This window comes from Lepus europaeus, chromosome 5 (genome assembly GCF_033115175.1).
Source record: "Lepus europaeus isolate LE1 chromosome 5, mLepTim1.pri, whole genome shotgun sequence".
Classification (NCBI taxonomy): Eukaryota; Metazoa; Chordata; class Mammalia; order Lagomorpha; family Leporidae; genus Lepus; species Lepus europaeus.
In genome coordinates, this window is record NC_084831.1 from 21,684,035 (window position 1) to 21,698,156 (window position 14,122).

Consider the following 14,122-nt stretch of genomic DNA (forward strand, 5'->3'; position numbering starts at 1 on the left):
GCATTGGGAAGCCGGGCCACTCTTAGGACATTATCTCCGGTGGTTTCTGAGCACTTTCCTTACCGTTGAGACGCTTTTCTTTGGGATTGTGCTAGTCATTGGAGCTGCTGGCTTTGCACGCAACAAGCCGCCAGGGCCGTGAGCCGGAGAAGGTCCCGCACAGACTCGGCGGCGGGGAGCGGCCGGGCGGCGCGTGCGCGTGCCGTGCCCCGCCGCTCGAGGAGGGCTCTCCTTGTTTGTGCGCACGCCCGGGTCTCCACGCGCCCCCGACCGCCGCAGCCTCCGGTTTTTGAACCCTTTCTCGCGTGCGGAGCGGCTGTTTTACCGCGAGGGAGGGTGGGGTCAAGATGGAGCCCGCCATTGCGCCTGCGCCTGCGCGAAAGCCCCGGCCCGCGCCGACCCCGCCCCTCAGGTGTGCCGGGTCGTGTGTGAGGGACGCGTGCGGAGCGCTTTCTCCAGCCTCTGATGCCGACGCGAGGGGGCGGCTCCCTGAGGAGACTCCCGGCTTGCGGCGCTGTCGTTTTTTGTGCGTGAGTGCATTTACCTGTGTGTGGGTTTTTTTGTTTTTTTTTTTCCCCTTTTTCTCCTGCTCATTCGTATTCAGCTTGTATTTTGTGACCTTTTGTCGGTGCTGTTGTTGGGCACCGGGGAAAGAAATGATTGAAAAACTCTTCTCAGAAAAAAGTTGAAGGAGTACACGAACACGATTGATGTGGAGTTGTGGGAGATAGGCAGAGAGCAGTGAGACAGAAGAGGGGGTCCGGAAGTTGCCCTTCTTCGTAGCTTTCCCTTGTCTCAGGGGGCGCCCCGTGAGCCCCTTCCCAGGTTCGGCTGTCACTCACAGGCGCTCTGCTTCCTTGCTGTGACTCTGGGCAAGTCCGGGACTCGCTCAGTGCATGCATTGTCTTGCTGGGAAAAGGAAGTGGCCTCTGAAGCCACTTGGTTGTGATTTTTACAGGGATTTAACTAGCGGTTCTTTACGAATTAAAACAAAAACTGTTCAGTTACATGTAGGGTAAAAGTGTGCACCTGTTGCCTTCTAGCCTAAACTCAAAAAATTTGTTGTATGACCTACAGTTAGTGTATATAGCATGTATGTGTTCCTAAATGTGTGCATAAACACTTTTTTAAAAAATGGAATAACAATTGGCAGAGTTCTCCCGCTCACCCCTTTACTCACATTTCCGTGAGTTTTCTAATCTAACGCACTAAAGAAGGACCCTGAATTTCCATGGCATCCTCATCCCATGGCCTCTGGGATCTTGGGGAGAGGAGCACCCCAACAGGCTGCATCTCCATCATCAGAAGCACCTTGGGTGGTGTCTGTCCTAATCTTGCCCTGGAGAGTTGGAACCCTAGCTTTAACAGATTTCTGCTTCCCTTCCGGTTTGGAGTTAAACAGTCAGTGTTTACATGAGTGTCGCTCCAGATCAAGGCATTTTGAGTGGACATACAGGACATGTCCTGAGCATGGGTGCAAGGGCAAGCTGGCCAGGATTGGAGAGGGAGAACAACGTGGAGGAGGGTGGCTCATGCCACGCAGTTCTGGGAGCTGGGGCTGCAGCAGAAAACCAGAAGTCCCTGTGTTCTGTGGGACTTTAGTTCTGGTGGAGAGACATGCATTTGTCAGGTGGTTCTGTGTGGCATAGAGAAAAGTGACACAAGAGAAGGGTATGAAGCTGGAAGGGAGGGCCAGGTTAACAAACACAGAGAGGTGAGCAATGATCCTGTTGGGTGAGGCTTTGCGAAGAAAGCACCTCATTTTCTGTCACTATACCTCTTCTGTCTCCTTAGCTAGTCTCCTAATCCCACTTCTCCACTCTGTATTCACTGTCACTTCCTGGGCCCCTTTAGCTTTATCAGATTTAATTGATGAACCCTAATCCCAGTTACATCCAAGACTCCACCCACCAGCACCTGTGCATTTTGTAGCATGGCTGGAGAGATCCATCCAACCAGGGTCTCATTTTGAATGCTTCATTGTCGGCTTCAGCAGGAAGATCATCGACATTTCCTTCATCTGTTCACAAGACAACCCATTGCATGCCTACTTGCTTTTCTCAACCCTCAGCCGCCTCCTCTCCCATCTCTGCTTTCATTGGGTGACTTCCTCGTTGCCTGAGGAAAGTTGAAGCAATCAGAACAAAACATCAGACTCCTACTGCACCCGCCTGTCATACGCGCTGCCCTACCACCAGTTCTAGGTTAGCGCTTCTCCAAGACAACTGGTCAGCAGCAGCGCCACCACCAGGGGACTTGTCAGAAATGCACGTTCGTCCCACCCCCGACCTACTGGGACCCAGACACTTGTGCTTTATGAGTTCTCCCTGGAATATGAGAACTGGTGTCCTCAGGCGATGCATGTTTCTGTCTAGAGTAAACCCCCCTTTGTGCACCAAATCTCAGTCTTCAGCCAACTCAAGAACATGGTTCCGTCAAATCTCCCTCTCCCACTTCACAGTTTTTTTTTTTTTATTTTTTTATTTTTGACAGGCAGAGTGGACAGTGAGAGAGAGAGAGAGAGAGAGAGAGAGAGAAAGGTCTTCCTTTTGCCGTTGGTTCACCCTCTAATGGCCGCTGCGGTAGCGCGCTGCGGCCGGCGCACCGCGCTGTTCCGATGGCAGGAGCCAGGTGCTTCTCCTGGTCTCCCATGGGGTGCAGGGCCCAAACACTTGGGCCATCCTCCACTGCACTCCCTGGCCACAGCAGAGAGCTGGCCTGGAAGAGGGGCAACCGGGACAGGATCGGTGCCCTGACCGGGACTAGAACCCGGTGTGCCGGCGCCGCAAGGCGGAGGATTAGCCTGTTGAGCCACGGCGCCGGCCCCACTTCACAGTTTTTACGGCAGCTGAATTGTTTCCATCAGCATACACATGTGGAGCTGTTCCTCCCATTTCTTCCACTGGTCACCAAACGTCTCTATTCCTCTTTGCAACAGAACCCACAAGAGGAAGCTGTTACTCACTGGCCGTTTCTCTTCTCCTGTCTAACCCACGCAAACAGGCTGTCAGCCTCTTCATTCCGGGGAGCCTGCTCTTGCAAGGTCATTAGTGAACTCTGCGTTGCTGATTCTCAGTCTTATTTGACCTAGAACAGCAGGTGGCTTTGATGTGCCCTTCTCCTTGATCTCCTTTCTTCACCTGGATCCTACAATGCAGCACTCCTGGATTTTCCTCCCATTTCACAGTTGTTTCCACTCAGTCTCCCTGACTCCTTTCTCCTACTGATGTCAGGAGTCATTCCCTCCCTTTCTATCTGTACTGACTAGATCCCATCCAGTCCTGTAGCTTTAAACACCATTCAGGTACTGACAGCTCCTGAACATACACAGCCCAGAGCTGTCTCCTGAACTCTGGAGTATCCCACTGCCAGCCTCTGCATGGGATGTCTCACACCTCACCTTCCTGTGCTGCATCTCAATAGCTCATCCAACAGTGCCTCAGACCGAATCCCAGGAGTGTTGCTTGGTTCCCTTTCTCACTGTGATATGAGAAGTCTTCAAGAAGCTCATAAAAATGCATTTTACAAAAAACTGCAGATTTCATATCTTTGCACCAAAATAAACTTCTCTTAATTTCATTTTCCACAATCTTTTAAAAAACATATTACTGGGTGCTTTTTTTTTTTTTAAATCATTTTCGCTTTATTTGAAAGGAAGAGAGGGAAGGAGAGAAAGTTTATCTCCCATCAGCTGGTTCACACCTTAAATACCTCCAACAGTCAGGGCTGGGTCAGACTGAACTTTTTTTTTTTTTGACAGGCAGAGTTAGTGAGAGAGAGACAGAGAGAAAGGTCTTCCTTCCATTGGTCCACCCCCCAAATGGCCACTACTCCTGGCGCGCTGCACCGATCCGAAGCCAGGAGCCAGGTGCTTCCTCCTGGTCTCCCGTGCGGGTGCAGGGCCCAAGGACTTGGGCCATCCTCCACTGCCTTCCCGGGCCACAGCAGAGAGCTGGACTGGCAGAGGAGCAACCGGGACAGAATCCAGCGCCCCAACCAGGACTAAAACTCGGGGTGCTGGCACCGCAGGCGGAGGATTAGCCTAGTGAGCCACGGTGCCGGCCAGGGGCTGGAACTTAACCAGCATCTCCCACGTATGTGGCAGGGACCCAACTTCTTAAACCATCACCTGCTGCCACCCAGGGTGTGCATCAGCAGGAAGCTGGAATCGGAAGTGGAGCGGCATCTTAACTGCTAAGCCAAAAGCCAGCCCCTCCATCTCCAATATTAGTCAGTTTATCTTACTAGCTGCCCTGTCTCACCGTATCTACCCTGACTCTCCAGGGGATGCCGTGATTACTTAGCTAGTCTCCTCTTCCACCTTTGCTTCCTAGTCTGTCCTTCCTCCACTGAGCAGCAGGAAGGTCTGTGAAAGTGCACATCGGATGGCGCTTGGCACTATTGCACACTAGGTTAAGCCACTGCCTGTGATGCTGGCCTATCAGAGTGCCAGTTCGAGTCCCAGCTGCTCTGCTTCTGGTCCAGCTTCCTCCAAATGTGCCTGAGAAAGAAGCAGAAGATGGCCCAAGTGCTTGGGCCCCTGCCACCCACATGGGAGACCCAGAAGGGATTCCAGGCTCCTGACTTCAGCCTGGCCATTGCAGCCAGCTGATGAAAGACTTCTTTGTCTGTCTCTCTCTTCCTCTACCTTTCAAATAAATAACAGAAAGAAAAGAGAAGAAAATGTGCATCAGAAGGGCAGGTGTTCGGTGCAGTGATTGGTATGCTGCTTGAGACACCTGCATCCCGTATTGGAGTGTTTTGGATTTGAGGCTTGGCTCTCCTCTCAATTCCAGTATCTTGCTAATGCATACCCTGGGAGGAAGCAGGTGATGGCTCAAGTACTTGGGTCTCTGCCGCCACGTGGGAGACCCAGATTGAGTTCCTGGCTCCTTGCTTCAGCCTGGCCCATCCCTGGTTATTGCAAACATTTGAGGGGTGAACCAGCATATCTGTCTCTGTCTCTCTCCCTATTTTTCTTTCAAATAAAAAATAAAAACAACAACAAAAAAGGTAACATACATCAGAGCATATCATGGCTCCCATTTAATTCAAGGTAAAGGCCAAAGCCTTTAATGGTCTCGAAAGCTCTAAGTCATCTAACTCCCACTCCTTCCATCTTACTTCTCTCTGTTCTTATCTGCTTCACTCACTGACCCCCTGCCCCTCTTCTCAACACTCCAGCCCCCTGCTTCCCCCAGGATAACCTGGTGTACCCACAGGGCCCACTCCCTCCCTCACCTCCTCCAGGTATTGCAGCAGAGGGCACCTTGTCAGTGAGTTCTCCCCTTATTTCTTGTCTACACCCGTCCCCATCTCCCACATTGTCTGTCCCCCTTGCTCCAGGGTGAAGTTGGACCCGAGATCACACCCATCCCAGATTTGCCTCTTTTCTACTCTGAGATAGGGAGTCAGAAAGGCCAATAAAAAGCTCCAATTTTTAAAATGGAAAACTATTGATTTGTAGAATTTCAAAAGCAGTTTCTAGGGTTGGGTGTTTGGTCCAGTGGTTAAGTCACTGGTTAAGTTGCCTGCATTCTACATCAGGGTGCCTGGGTTTGACATCTGGCTCTGGCCCCTGGTTCCAGCTTCTTACTAATGTGCACCCTGAGGGGCACTGGTGATGGCTCAAGTAGTTGGGTTCCTGCCACTCACATAGAAGACTTGGATTGGGTTCCCAGCTCTCAGGTTTGGCCTTGGCCAGCCCTGCCCATCACATGGATCTGGGGAGTAAACCAGAAGATGAGAGATATTTCTCTCTCCCTATCTTTTTGTCTATCAAATAAATAAATAAATAATAATTTTTTAAAATACAGTTTCCATTCTTAAATCCTGACTCGTAATTTCCTAGAGTGGAAAAATGCTGATGTGGGGATCAGAAACCTTGGATTCCAGGCTCTGTGACCTGTGGCAGGTGCATCAGTAGGCTTGGTCTGCTTGGGAAGTGAGGGGCCCAGGCTAACTGCTCTATGAAGTTAACCTATCACCAGCCTGTCAGCATGTCATGTTAGCTCCACTTCCAAAGTAAAGCTCAGCACCCCACGGCCACCGCCTTATCTGGGTTGCTGCATAAGACCCCTCACTGACACCCTGCTTCCAGTCTTGTCCTCTCCTCTGCCCTCCACAGAGCTGACCTTCCCTGCCTCAGTGAATTTTTTTTTAATCTAAATCAGAGCATGCCCCTTTCCATCTTGAATCCTCCAGGGATTCTTGTGCTCCTTAGTCTGACCTACAAGGCCCCTTGCCACCTGGCCCTCTGATTCCAGCTACAGTCATGTTGAGGCCCTCCAGCATCTCATTCATGCTTTGTTTTCCCCTTTTAGGACTCAGCATCAATGTCATTTCTTGACTGAGCTTCCTCTCCTGGCTACCTTATCTAAAGTCAGATCATACCTGTCAGTTGAAATTCAGCTCCCAATTTGTTTATCTCATAACATTGATCACATCGTAAAGTTATTTGAAACCATGCTATTCTCATACAATGGGGATACTATATTATTGTAAAAAAAAAAAAGATAGGAATTGGAGCTGGTATTGTGGTATAGTAGGTAAAGCCACCTGCGATGCCGATGCCAGGGTGCTGGTTTGTGTCCTGGCTGTTCCACTTCTGATCCAGCTCCCTGCTAATGACCTGGGGTAGAAGCAGCAGATGATGGCCCAAGTGCTTGGGCCCCTACCACTCATGTGGGAGACCTGGATGAAGCTACTGGCTCTTGGCTTCAGCGTGGGCCAGCCTCGACCATTGTGGCCATCTGGGTTAGTGTAAGCCAGCAGATGAAATACCTCTTTTTTTTCTTTCTTCCTCCCTCTGTCCCTCTATCCCTCTCTCTCCATCTCTCTATCTCCCTCTCCCTTCTCTGTAACTTTTTCAAATAAATAAAAGCTTAAAAAAAAAGACAGATAGGAATCCATGTACTGATATAGAATGCATTCTAAGATACATTGTGGAAAAAACTCAAGTCCAGTACCAAGTATATAGAATACCACTGTTTGTATAATAAGGGGGTGGGACATGTTTGCTTGTATGTGCCTGTGTTATCTCTAGATGTGTATAGAGGAAACTGATAACACTGTTTGCCCCTCTTAGGGGGACTAGGTGGCCAAGGGTAGGAGTGGGGGCTTTTCACTGCTCACCCTTTTGCACTTTGAATCATAATGTACCACCTATTGAAAATAAATAAATCTTTTAACATTGTGTATTTGTTTTGTTTCCTGTCTCCCTAAAGCGAATGTAGAGGTCATGCGTGCATACACAAGATCCTTCCTGGTTCACTGTTGTATTCTCTGCATTTAACCTAATGCTTGGCACTTACTGAGTGTGCAAATGAATGATTGCCTCTCCCAGCTCTAACTTGTGGTTCTAATTCTAGGACTTCAAGTACCTAAGAAATGAATTCCAAGACCCAGCCACTCAGCGGAGCTGAGGGGAACACTGAATTGTGTAGTGTGGTGTACTGTTTTACTGTGTTGTTTTCAAAGTTGACAGGACTTGCATTGAGGGTGGATACAGATGGGCTTCTCCTGTGAGAGCCCAGGTAACCAAAAGAGGGCCGTGTCCTGCTCGGCCCATGCCCACCCAGCTATGGCCTCTGGGGGAGGTCGCTTCAGAGACAGACAAAGCAGCCCCCTTTCCGGAGGCCTCAACACCCTCAGGGTCATAGCTCCTCTGGCACTCTAGTTCCGAGACTGCCACTGGACTGCATTCTTTTTTTCTTTTAACAACTTTATTTATTTATTTGAGAGGTAGAGTTACAGAGAGAGGCAGAGGCAGAGAGAAATCTTCTATCTGCTGGTTCACTCTTCAAATGGCCTCAACGGCCGGGGCTAAGCCAATTTGAAGTCAGGCGTCAGGAGCTTCTTCCGGGACTCCCACAGGGGTGCAGGGACCCAAACACTTAGGCCATCTTCCAGTCCTCTCCAGGCCACAGCAGAGATCTGGATCGGAAGAAGAGCAGCTGGGATACCAACTGGCACCTGTATGGGATTCTGGTGCTGAAGGCAGAGGCTTAGCCCACTGCGCCACAGCGCTGGCCCCTGGACTGCATTCTAAACTCTCTGAGGTCAGGATCTGGTCTGTCTTGCTCACCAGTCTACTCATAGCCTAGCATAGGAGAGAATGAACAAAGGAATGAAAGAGTACAGATAGAGGGGACTCCTGAACAGAGGAAGGCCGCAATGAGGGGCTGTCATACCCCCACATAGCCAGTAGGGGGCGCTGGAGGAGCATTTGTGGAGATGGCTGCTGCTCCTGAGCCTTACACTCTGGGTGAAGAACCCTGATTTAACCAGGGGAGTGGAGGTTAGTTCATTGTTGACACATTTATTCAAGGATTTTAAAAAGAGGCACACTTTGTGGAGAGTGTGGCTGCACACAGAAATGAACACTATCTAGAAAGGAAGTGCTAGTGGGGCTCATGGGAGACCTGGGAAAGGGGCGCTCAGTTTGAGGCATGTGGCGAAGCCTCCTCTTCTTGATTTCACTTGCTAGCCCCTCTGCCTCCTCTCAGCAGCCCTGAAAGGATGAGTTCTAGGCTCTTCCCTCCTCCTGCTCTTTCCTCTCCTCCTCTTTTCTCATTCTTCCTGTGGTTTCTGTTACCATCTAGGTGGAGACAGTCACCGGGGACACCATAGCCTTCTCTGAGCTCCAGCCTGCACATCCAACAACCTGCTCCCCCTCCAAGGTCCTGGCGAGTGGCTGAATGATGCAGCCATTTCCTAAGTCAGAGCCATGTGAGTCATCCTCACTCAAGCCTTGAGCAGCCCATCCACTCTGTCTCCCGAATCTGCCCCCCTCTCCAACTCCCATAATCCCAGCTGCCTATACTGCAGGCCCTTCTCCCCTCAGGAGCCAAAGTGATGGTTTAAAAATGCGAATAGGGGCCGGCGCTGTGGCTTAACAGGCTAATCCTCCGCCTCGCCGTGCCGGCACACCGGGTTCTAGTCCCGGTTGGGGCACTGGATTCTATCCCGGTTGCCCCTCTTCCAGGCCAGCTCTCTGCTATGGCCCGGGAAGGCAGTGGAGGATGGCCCAAGTCCTTGGGCCCTGCACCCGCATGGGAGACCAGGAGAAGCACCTGGCTCCTGGCTTTGGATCAGCGCAATGCTCCGGCCGCAGCGGCCATTGGAGGGTGAACCAACGGCAAAAAGGAAGACCTTTCTCTCTGTCTCTGTCTCACTATCCACTCTGCCTGTAAAAAAAAAAAAAAAAAAAAAAATGCGAATAGGGTCCCGGCTGCTCCACTTCCAATCCAGCTTTCTGCTATGGCCTGGGAAAGCAGTAGAAGATGGCCCAAGTCCTTCGGCTCCTGCACCTGGAAGAAGCTCCTGGCTCCTGGCTTTGGATCGGTGCAGCTCCGGCCGTTGTGGCCATCTGGGAAGTGAACCAATGGGTGGAAGACCTCTCTCTCTCTCTCTCTCTCTCTCTCTCTCTCTGCCTTTCCTTCTCTCTCTGTGTAACTCTGACTTTCAAGTAAATAAATAAATCTTTAAAAAAATTAAAAATGTGGGCTGGCGCCATGGCTTAACAGGCTAATCTTCCGCCTCGCGGTGCCAGCATACCGGGTTCTAGTCCCGGTCGGGGCACCGGATTCTATCCCGGTTGCCCCTCTTCCAGGCCAGCTCTCTGCTATGGCCCGGGAAGGCAGTGGAGGATGGCCCAAGTCCTTGGGCCCTGCACCCGCATGGGAGACCAGGAGAAGCACCTGGCTCCTGGCTTCGGATCAGCGAGATGAGCTGGCCGCAGCGGCCATTGGAGAGTGAACCAACAGCAAAAGGAAGACCTTTCTCTCTCTCTCTCTCTCTCACTATCCACTCTGCCTGTCAAAAAAAAAATTAAAAATTAAAAATGCGAACAGGGTTGGGACCAACATTGTGGTGCAGTAGGCTAAGCTGCTGTCTGTGACACCAGCATCCCATATGAGCAGCAGTTCAAGTCCCGGTTGCTCCACTTCCAATCCAGCTCCCTGCCAACGAGTCTGGGAAGGCAGCAGAAGGAGTTCCAGGCTCTTGGCTTCTGCTTGGCCCAGGCCCAGCTTTCACAGCCATGTGGGGAGTAAACTAGTGAGTGGGAGACCTCTCTCTCTCTCTCTCTCTTTTCAAATAAATTTATTTGAAAGGCAGAGCTACAGAGAGGCAGAGTTATCTGCAGGTTTACTCCCCAGATGGCTGCAATGACCGGTGCTGGAGCAATCCAAAGCCAGGAGCCAGGAGCTTTCCCCGGGTGTTGCATGTGGGTGCAGAGGCCCAAGGACTTGGGCCATCTTTCACTGCTTTCCCAGGCCATAGTAGAGAGCTGGTTTGGAAGTGGAGCAGACAGGACTTGAACCGGTGCTCTTATGGGATGCTGGCATTGCAGGTGGTGCTTTACCCACTACGCCACAGCACCAGCCCCATCAAATAAATAAATCTTAAAGAAGAAATGCAAATGGGGGACTGGTGTTTTTGTACAGCAGGTTGAAACACCGATTTGAGCCCTCCCGTTTGAGTCCCAGCTGTTCTGCTTCCAATCCTGCTTCCTGTTAATGAACCTGGGAAGGTAATGGATGATGGCTCAAGTACTTGGACTTGTGCCACCCATGTGGGAGACCCTGATGTAGTTCCTGGCTCCTGGCTTTGGCCTGGCCCAGACCTGGCTGTCACGGTCATTCCAGCATTTGGAAGATTCTCTCTCTCTCTCTGTCTCTGTCTCTGTCTCTGTTGCTCTGCTTTTCAAGTGAATGAGTGAATAAATTTTTTAAAAAGATTTATTTATTTATTTGAAAGGCAGAGTTACATAGATGCAGAGGCAGTGTGGGAGGGTCTTCCATCACTGGTTTACTCCCTAATTGGCTGCAACGGCCAGAGCTGTGCCAATCTGAAGCCAGGAGCCAGGAGCTCCTTCAGGGCCCCCCACATGGGTGCAGGGGCCCAAGGACTTGGGCCACCTTCTACTGTTTTCCCAGGCCATAGCAGAAAGCTGGATCAGAAGTGGAACAGCCGGGACTTGAACTGGTGCCCATACGGGATGCCGGCACTGCAGTAGGCGGCTTTACCCGCTACGCCACTGTGCTGGCTCCAATCCCTGACTTCGTGATTTGAGAAGATGAATGCCCAGGCTGTGCAGAGATCTGCTGCTAAACCCTTTCAGGTACTTGGCTCATCCTGCAAAAAGGCAGGCCTGGAGAATCATTGTCACACAGACAGCAAGGGCTTTAAGACAAGAGAGGTTCTGGCTTCCAGTCCATCACTGCTGGTTGTGTGCACAGGTCATTCCGTGTTTCTGACCCTCAGCTTTCCTGCCTGTGAAGACAGGCCCGGTATCCTGTGCATTGCTGGGCCCATGGGAGGAGTTTGTGAGCCACCACAAAGGACCCTTGGACCATTCATATTAGTTTCTTTCCTAACAGTGAGAAAATAGTGTGGATTAATGGTTAGCAGCCTAGGTTCTTGGTCAGACCGAGCAGGATCTATTACTTCTTAGTAAACTGCCTTGGGAGAGGTAATGTGACATTTCAATTTCCTCCCATGGAAAAGGAGGGACAAAGCCATCCTGCGTTATAAGAGCTGTTATGAGCAAAACAGGAAGCCAATGTGTATAGTGAGGCTCAATAGACGGTGGGAGGACCAAGAAATTGGATCAATAGTTCTGATCCTCCTTAGTGACTTCATTTATTGGGAACTGTTTATCGAGCATCTACTTTATGCAAGACATGGGGAACGTCTGGCCTGTGGGTTTTATAAGGCCGTGAAATTGTTTGGTCTGGCCCTGCCAAGGCAATTGCAGACAGGACTCAAAATTCAGTATATCCTGTAGCAGGCTTTTTTTTTTTTTTTTGCTTTAGAAATGATTTTATTTTATGCACAAATAATGGACAGTTGCCTTACACATAAATACTATTTTCCAAAAATAATTAGGAACTTATTAAAAGAAAACTACATAACAAAAACTTTCTAAAAGATTTATTTATTTATTTGACAGGCATAGTTACAGAGAGAGAGAGAGGGAGAGACAGAGAGAGGTCTTCCATCCACTGGTTCATGCCCCAAATGAACGCTATGGCCAGAGCTGGGCTGATCTGAAGCCAGGAACCAGAAGCTTCTTCCAGGTCTCCTATGCGGGTTCAAGGGCCCAAGTGTTTGGGCCATCTTCTGCTTTCCCAGGCCATCAGCAGGGAGCTGGATCGGAAGCAGAATAGCCTGGACTCAAACCAGCGCCCATATGAGATGCTGGCACTGCAAGCGGGTACTTAACTTACTACGCCACAGCGCTAGCCCTACATAACAAATTTTAAAAGGCACTAGAACTCCCATTTCTGCATTACTGCTAAGCTATAAAATTAAAGCTTGTTCTCCCAGGAATAAGTTTCTCCAAAATGGAAATTATACAGTGATATTCCAGGCAGATTATCCGGTTTTCACCCCTATAGCTACAGCTACCTATCAGAACTGTTGAACTAGGTCAGAGCATACCAGTGGAGTCAGGCTTCATTATACAAAGCCATTTTGCTCTTCTAAGATGCTAACAAATCAAGACAGGAAATACAGAAATCAAAACAAAAGATATTATTTGAGATTGTCATGTAAATTGTTATAACTTTTTAACATGAATAATTTATATTATACTTTATATAATTTAATTTATATAATATTTTATAACATGAATAAAAGGGGTACTTTACTGCAAAGAAAATTTTTTATATATCTTTTCCCATGAATTTTTATAATTACTACACAAATGCTGCCTGGTGCCATTATCCCCAGTTCACCTCTGTATTTAAAAGCACAACTTTTGTGATTTATATGAACACATGTATCAGGGAAGATTTAACATGGAGATGCAGTCTGACATCCATAATCTGATGTTCTGCTGACAGCGGTGTGTGAGAGATGTATTTCCAATCACCTTTCATTTGAGTGAGCTTCTGTGAAATATGTGTCAATAATTTAACAAGTCCTAAGTCTCCAAAGGAGATTTTCAAAGGCACAGATTTTTACATCCTCCATGTAGCAGGCTAATTTTTAAGTTGATTATTTTGTCTAGCCTGCAAACGGTGTTATAAATATCCAAATGGTCCACCCCTGGAGGGTCCAACATGGACTGGCTTTCAGGTGTAGGAGAGAAGACATGTCCATGACGAAGCTGTCACATGCAAAGTGATGAAGGCCTAAGAGCGGCTTCCTAAACAACAGCAATAGCAAACAGCCTGGAGACTCAGAAACTTACTGAGTCAAAGAAGCCAGAGGCAAAGGAGAACATGTGATGTGGTTCCATGTTTATGAAGTTCTAGATCTGGTGAAACAATCTGTGATCACAGAGGCCAGAAGAGTGGTTTCTGTTGAGGTGCTGAGAGGGAAGAGGCAGGAGGCAACTTGCTGGGGTGTTGGAAATGTTCTGCTTTGATCCGAGTAGTGGATGCCTAGGTGTATGAAAGATATAAAAATTCACCCAAAAGAAGACCACATATGGCATAGTAGGTTATCCACATCCTGTGACATCAGCATCCCACTTGAGTGCTGGTTTGAGTCCCAGCTTCTCCACTTCCTGTTCAGCTCCCTGCTAATACAACTGGAAGTCAGCAGAAGATGGTCCAAGTTCCTGGGCCTCTGCCAGCCACATGGGAGACCTAGATGGAGTTCCAGGCTGCCTGGCCCAGCCCCATCTGTTGTAGCCAGTGAGTGAGCCAGTGGATAGAAACCACCCCCCCCCTTCTCACTTTGTCTATTCCTCTCTGCAATTCTTCCTTTCAAATAAGTAAATAAATAAAATTTGGCAGGGGAAAAGTTGCCAGAGGATTTTCGATTTCTTCTAAAGGGACAGAGCAGGCTACATGGCTGAAGAAGGGGCTGCATGGGAGAAATGGCCACTTTCTCTCCCTTGGTGTTTCGGTAACAGGAGCTGAACAAGGCACTTTCTCCCTTAATGGAGTCAGGAATCATCAGTAAGTGGTTTGGGAGATTATTTGCTATCTGTTTACAATGCAAAAAATATTTCTTTGTGGGGGGATTACATAATTGCAAAAGTCATGGTCAGGGAGGTAATTATCAAGTGTAACATGAGTGTTCTATTTTTGGGCCTCTTTGCTGGCTCTTCTGGTCCTGCATCCCCTTTGGCTAATGTGATTGTGAGTTGTTTTGCTGGTTCTCT